At 39.2% G+C, this 7,370-nt stretch overlaps 2 long non-coding RNA genes across 2 annotated transcripts; both read right to left on the minus strand.

Moving 5' to 3' along the window:
- Positions 1–3,379: 3,379 nt before the first annotated feature.
- LOC119275862 lies at positions 3,380–4,445 on the minus strand. Its single transcript, XR_005135900.1, has 2 exons — positions 4,403–4,445; positions 3,380–3,793 (listed from the first exon to the last, which is right to left on the minus strand). It is a non-coding gene; the product is annotated as an uncharacterized LOC119275862 (long non-coding RNA).
- A 1,390-nt stretch (positions 4,446–5,835) lies between these two features.
- On the minus strand, positions 5,836–7,113 carry LOC119275861. Its single transcript, XR_005135899.1, has 3 exons — positions 6,797–7,113; positions 6,410–6,524; positions 5,836–6,268 (listed from the first exon to the last, which is right to left on the minus strand). It is a non-coding gene; the product is annotated as an uncharacterized LOC119275861 (long non-coding RNA).
- Between the last annotated feature and the right edge of the window lie 257 nt (positions 7,114–7,370).

The raw sequence follows: 7,370 nt of genomic DNA on the forward strand, positions 1-7,370 counted from the left end.
TGAAGAATAAACACCTTTGAAGATTTTCAGAAAAACTTGAGAATCAAAGCGAGCAGTTAAAAGTAACTTTTAATTACCCGAAGTGAAGAACACGACGAACTGGGAAGAACAGATGTGAAGTTCGTCAGTTCAGATCTTCCACGCCCTAACTTGGCGGAGGAAGACGGCTACGGCGGCGGCGGAGGGAAGATTTCCGCGGCCGGCGCGAGTATGATGGTGACGAGGTCGAGGCAGTGAAGCTCTTCCTCACCGGCGACGATGGAGTAGCGGCGGCGCTAGGGTTTGAGAAGCTCGAGCGGGAGAGAGAGGTCGGGCAGAGTAAAGGAAGTGAGGAAGGGGTGAGGGGGTATTTATAGTCGCAGTGAAAAACTGTTCGCCCGAAGATTTAGGACGAACGTGCCCCTGACCCTTCTCATTCGCATGACATGTGTCACCCACGTACTGTGAGGTGGCAATCGTGTAAGATCGTGGGTGAATAGATAAATATATCGTGGGATGCGGAACGGTTTGAGCGGCAAAGCCGAAAATTCAGATAAGAAAAGTTTTAAAGTTTCGTTCGCAGTTTCTTCAGCTGTCAGGACACAGTGAAGAATTTGAACGAGTTTCAAATAGAACGCATATGAGGAATTTGTGAATAGACTGGATTGAGTTTAGCATAGAGGGGGAAAGGGTCCGAACGCATTCACTTAGCATAAGAAATCAACTTTGAAGAAATAGCAATAAGTGAATGCTGTAGAGGACTTAAAACTCATCTGGGCTATTCTGTTACGCGTAACAGAATATTATTCTGTTACCCTTTTTGAACTGACGGTTTCAGGTGGTTGTACTGATGTTTTTGAAGCGGTTGAACTGATGCTTTCAGTCGTGTTTAACAGATTGTCTTCTTTAGTTCAAAATTTTTTTGTAATTTTTTTGTCGGAACGGGGCGTGTAATACATCGTTGGAAAGCTCTTGACAACCATATTTCAAGTATATTGAACGTTTTTGCAAAATCGTTATGGTTTAGGAGCAGTTTTGGAAAAACCGTTTTTTTTAAAACCAAAAACGTGAATTGTATTTTGGACTCAATTTTCAAACAGTTTGTCGGAATTGAGCAAATAAGATGGCGTTGGAAAACTGGTGTAAATCCGCATCTTCCATATATGTATTGTTTTTTCTAATTCTATATGATTTAAAAGTAATTTGAAAAATGGTGAAATTCTGGGCGAAACGTATTTTCACGATTTTTTGCAAACGATTTGTCGGATTGACGCAAAAGATACGGCGTTGAAAAGTTACGGAAAATGCGCAACTTTTTCATATTGAAATGTTTTTCTAATTCCTTACGGTTTAAAAACGAATTCGAATACGGTCAAATTTGATTTTGAACGTGATTTTTTTTTAAAATTTGTCGAAATGGGGCAAATAATATACCGTTGGATAGCTATCGAAAATGCGTAACTTAGTCATGTTGAACGTTTTCTCAAATTCATAACCATTGAAGAGTAATTTTGAATATGGTGACACCCATCATGCTGTTTTCCCGTCAGGAAAAATAGAGTACTTGTACTGATGTATATGTGTGTTTGTACTGATGCATTTCTCACAGAGCAATTTTGAATGGTACCGGGAAAAGAGTGTACTTGAACGGATGTCTGTATGGTTTTGTACTGAGCGTGTCTTTACGTACTAGACTTTACTCTGTATTTTCGGTATGATTTTCCTCGTCACTTCTCAATGACATCATCATGCCCGAACTTCCATAGTTTATACTGTTGAACTGACTGATATTTTTAATAAAACGGAAATGTTTTGTGTTTTCTTTTGAACTCAACATTTTTTGCAACGATATTCTGGACTTCTTTCATTTTACCACTTGTACTTTTCCTATTTTAAATTTCCATGGTTTATTTGTTTGAGCTTTTTTTCCAAACTTATCTAGGATGTCGTGTTCAACTCTTTCCCGTACTTATATGCTAGTAATAATAGAACATTTCCCATATAATTTTTGTCCATTTGTGGACATCAACCAAAATAGGCAGGAGAGAGCGCTATGAAACTGATCATTGTTTTCAACCGAACTATTGTGTTCTTATTTTCCAAGAACTTATTTTTATACATATGAGCAAACATCCCATGTTTCTCAACTTCGAACTTTATTTTCGTTTTCCTGTAAACTTGTTGTATATTTGAGTATGAACTGATGCAAATATAATCTTTGTCGAATTGCTTCAAATATTTTTGTATAGCACACGCACAAACCTGATAAGCATATGTACAAGTACATATTAATTTTTTTTGCATTTTTAAAAATCAAATCAAGGTTTCAAATGAATCTACATATAATGGATCATTCAATGTTTTGTACTATTTTAGAAAAATAAAAGAACCAAATCTGGATACATAGTTTGCAGATCACATCACATATACCAAATAATTATTCCTGTAGAAACAGCAAATGTTTATTCTATAAAAGAAGGATCCAGCAGGAAAGGTACATCAGTACACATCCCTCCAATTAACAATGTTCAACACATATTTGCTGACACATATTTGTTATATAGTAGGTCCCACTGCAAACCACAAGTTAATTACTTCCCTCCAGAACATGGACAAATCCTAGAGCAACCGTTTAAGAGTAATTTGGAATACGGCAAGACGGATCCTGCTGTTTTCCCGTCTGAAAAACAGAGTACTCGTACTGATATATGTGTGTGTTTGTACTGAGCTATTTATTGTAGAGTAATTTTGAATTATTCTGAAAAAAGAGTACTTGTACTGATGTTTGCATGGGTTTGTACTAAACATGTTTTCACTAACTAGCTTTTGCTCTGTTTTGGGTAATATTTTTGCTCGTAAATTTTCAACGGTTTATTGTATCATCGCCCCTGTACTTGCATGGTTTGTATCATTGAACTGACTGATATTTTACTCAAAAAGAAAATATTTTTTTTGTTTTTTTTTGAACTCAACATTTTTTTGACAACGATGTTCTGAACTTCTTTCATATTACGACTTGTACTGAGGTACTTACTAAGCAGGATTTTCATGGGGTTTCTTTTTTTGCTTGAATTTTTATAATTCGAATTTTTGCCATTTCTTTTATTTCGAACGGACCATCGTTTTTAACTCGTACTAAGGTACTTACTACGCCCGAACTGGGGTGGCTGTCGCGTGTCTCGGCGAGGAAGAAGACGAAGCTCGGGGGCGAGGCTGGATTCAGCCGGCGGCTGGTCCGGTCGGTAGGATGCTGCAGAAGGCGGGGGGTGACAGGCGCAGGGCGGCGGGGCTTGGAGTGGCGGCGCACGACGGAGGGTCTCAAGGTGGCGGCTCGGGGCGGGGATGGCGGTGCGCGGCGGCGGAGGGAGGCTGGGACGGCGCGCGGCAGAAAACAAGTAAATGATGTTCTAGTAATAGAGCATAATGGATAAATAAATTCAGAGAAGTATAAACCAACATTAGATATCAAAATGTAAGATAAAGTCTCTGCTTTGAGGCATAACAACAGCTAGTCAACATGATTTTTTCCTCCAAATCAAGACTTCCCAAGAATAAGCTAGCATCTGGACTGAATCCACTTGATAGATCGATCGACTACAAGAACATTTTTGGAACCTGAATACGAATGGAAAAAGCATGGTGATAATGCAAATTCGGAAGCCCTGTTTAGCGACGCATTCATCTGTCCATGTTCACTCCATGACTAATAGCACTACTAAAATCACCAGGGTGCTACAGATTCGCAAGCTCGCCTAAGATTATGGAAGCACCATCCGTACTTGCGCTCCATTCCTCGGCACCAAGTTCTCTGTCACTGCACAAAGTAAGAGAAGTGGCCCCAAAATCAGTTCACCTACTTCACCAGAACTAAGAAACAAATAGAAATCCAAGAGGATCAAGCTGCAACATTACTAGGAGCATCAACGGTACGAGAAGCCCGCTGGAGTGAACTAAGAAACAAAAAATATTTTTAGTAATTTAGTAATTGAACTGATGGTCTTTTTGTCAAATCATGCACTAAATAACTGCTGCAGAATATGGAAAATATACCAAAGAGAAACCGGAGGTGTGGCGGCACTGCTGCAGCACTTGTGGATTTTATAACATTTTCAAGAGAATCGGACCATACACTTGCTGGAAAAATGGAACTTCAAATAAATCTATTCGGCAAGAGGAAACATAGGGTATCCTTTCTTTGCCTATTATACCAAATAACAAACAACAAAAATTGGTTCTCATAACCATTTCAACAAGCACCTATAAACCATCAATTATTCTCATATAAGTAGCATAGAATCGAATGGAGCAACAGTAGGGCATGAGAAGAAAGAAGTAGCAGCAACACCTCAAGATCCTACCATTTTTTTGTACATGATGCATCTCCCCTGCCGTTCAGATACAGGAGGCCATTGAGTTCACTTACTGGATATCATTCAGTTAAGTTTGTGTACATGCTCGCATTCCGCATTAGACACCAGGCATGCATCAGCACACACGCCACAGTACACACGCAAGTTCTAGTAGGCAGCATGGATTATTTTGTTGAATCCATTGAACGGAAGGGAGCTCCTTCAACCTGTAAGATGAACGGAAAAAGCATACAAGGTGAAATAATTTTGTCAATGTCGAAATGATCATAATCATGTAAAACATGTAAAAATAACGACAAGTTCATGCATAGTAACATTAGAAGTATACGAAGAAACCTAAATAGAAGTTCTGTACTTTAAAATACTTCATTTTAGTTCCCAAATACTTCATTTGTTTCGAAATATGAACTTCTATATTTATTTTCTTAGAACTTATTATGTTTCCCCTGCAAATTTCATATATAAGTGAATTATTTCCCATCAACCAACAGATTTCACTTCTTTATGTTGAACTGCTACAAATCTATTTTTGTTAGCAAAACTTGAACGGGAAAAGCCTGCAAAGGTGTACACAACTATATCACATCCTATGTAAAGGCCATTGGAGAAAGAATTAGCAAAACTGAAACAAAAATATATGTTACTAGAACTGAAAGCAATGGTTTTTCAAACTTTTGGGTGAGTGCACGGTGCTCTAATTCAACTGCATATATCTGAAACTCCACAAGTGACCTGAACTTATGCATAACAGTATGAGTGCAGAATTCTTGTAAACATAAGAAAAAGACATAGAGTGCACATATAATTTTTCAAGATTTCCTTGATGTTCTGCACATTAAAGTTGATGTACTGAAAGAATGCAAATTTTGAACTGAAAATCAAGTAAAAAATGAACTCTTATAAAGTTCAAGGTCAAAAGAACCTCCACACGCACCGAACTTATAGAATTTTTTCTCTGAACCTATTTAGTGATACATCTAAACTTACAGGATTCCGAAACATGAACTGATGATTTTTCTGCACAAGGACCCAAGAATTCTGTAGCATCACACGTGCTATGCATGTTTAGGCAAATGGAGATGCCAATTTTGTCCATATAGTTACTTATGGCTACCAGCAAATTTCGTAAAATGGAAGACAGATAGGTCTAGCTACTCTATTATGAAGCTCACCTTAATATTTGAGATACCAATGAACCACTAACGAAGGGGCTTCCTAGGGCCGCTCCCTGTCTCCAACCGAAAAAAGACCGATGACAATGCACATGAACCAGTACGACCGCCGTGGGGCAGGAACCATGACGACGGCGGCCTGATCATTGAAAAAAAAATCTAGGGCGGAGCATGGGGTGGCCTGCACGCAGCTCTTGTCGTGAACAGCAGTGGCGGGTGCAGTTGTACTGCCAAGATGAATATCCTCGCCCTCCTTCCGCTGAGCGCAACGTCACAGAATACCAACTACCATCAGTTGTAGTCAAATCACTTACTGAAAAGGTCCCATTGGCATGCCGAAGTTGCTTATTTACTCGATATTCTGAAAAGATGAATGCCAAGACTAACATCATAACTTGATTTTTTCTAGTGGATACATACTGATGAACTACTATAGGTCTTGTTGTTGAATTGTCCTTGCTATTCAGGATGTTTTTTCTTTTTACAAAATTTAACTGAAGAGTACTCCATTTTAGAAAAAATATGAACTTTACGGAAAAGAAAACCTGAACATTTGAGATGGTAGTGTGTGAGCTTCTCAATAAAACATTTTATTTTAAATGTTTGTGCGATCAAAAATAGAAAAGTGTGGGAAATAGGATGTGCACTTTCCTGTACAGAAAGTTTGAACTCCCTGTCAAATGATTGGTTTCAGTAGTAGAGAAAAATGGCTGAACCTCTTACGTACAAAACTGAACTTGATTCAACCTTCACACATCAAGAAGTTTGAACTTCACTCAAACATTTAAATAGTTCAACCAAATACATACAAACAGAAAACATGCTATAATCGGTCTTGTTTTGCAAACTATCAAGTAAGCAGCACATTATTTTTGGGCAGAGACTTACATTGGTCTGGGCGATGATGAGTTGGACTTGTTATAGTACTAGCACTTGCTTCCTGATATCAAACCACCATCTTCTTTTATTTTCTCCATTGGGAATCTTGTGATGACCATTTTGTCTTTGAAACAAAGAAGGGTAGTAGTTTAGCCCTCGCAACACATAGGAAATAGAAAAGGGAGCGAGTTGCGCAGAGTACTTAGTACGTACTCAACTATTCACATCATGTAGAGTTAAGCAACTTCAAAAAAAGAAAGTGCAGATTAAGCAAAAGAGTGACAGAAGTTGAAGTAGAATTTTAACAACAACAAATCAAACCACCATGGTGTTTTGATGATTGGTGCTCAGCAACAAATAGAATTTTAACAACAACTATCTACTAGTAGTACTAACCATCGAGTGGTGCTCAGCAACGTACTCTCATCCACTATCGCTGTGGCTATACATGATTAAACCCCCATATGGTTCAGATGATGCTTATCGTTCAGTTCAACATCACGCTCACGCACCTAGTAGATAGCCATCGATCTACAGAAGGAGGAGGCAGCGACCTGCAGTAGTAGGAGACAACGACCTGCAGGTGGAAGAGGCCACGAATTGCAGCGGAGGTCGGGAGGCAGACATGTTGGCCGCCTGGAAGGCGGAGCTCAGGAGGCGGTCGCGGCTGTCTGTACTTTTGGGGCAGCTGGCCGGTGCGGCGGCGCTTCGCGGGGGGCGGCGCGGCGGCGCTTCAACAAGAAGAAAATCCATTTAAACTCCTATAAACAACAAGAGCAAACAAAGTTTGTAAAAGTTTTTTTATCACTTTCAGTTTATCAACTGAATTGCTTGAGGACAAGCAAAGATTTAAGCTTGGGGGAGTTGATACATCTCCAACGTATCTACTTTTCCAAACACTTTTGCCCTTGTTTTGGACTATAACTTGCATGATTTGAATGAAACTAACCCGGACTGACGCTGTTTTCAG

The sequence above is a fragment of the Triticum dicoccoides genome, chromosome 3B, assembly GCF_002162155.2.
Source record: "Triticum dicoccoides isolate Atlit2015 ecotype Zavitan chromosome 3B, WEW_v2.0, whole genome shotgun sequence".
NCBI lineage: Eukaryota > Viridiplantae > Streptophyta > Magnoliopsida > Poales > Poaceae > Triticum > Triticum dicoccoides.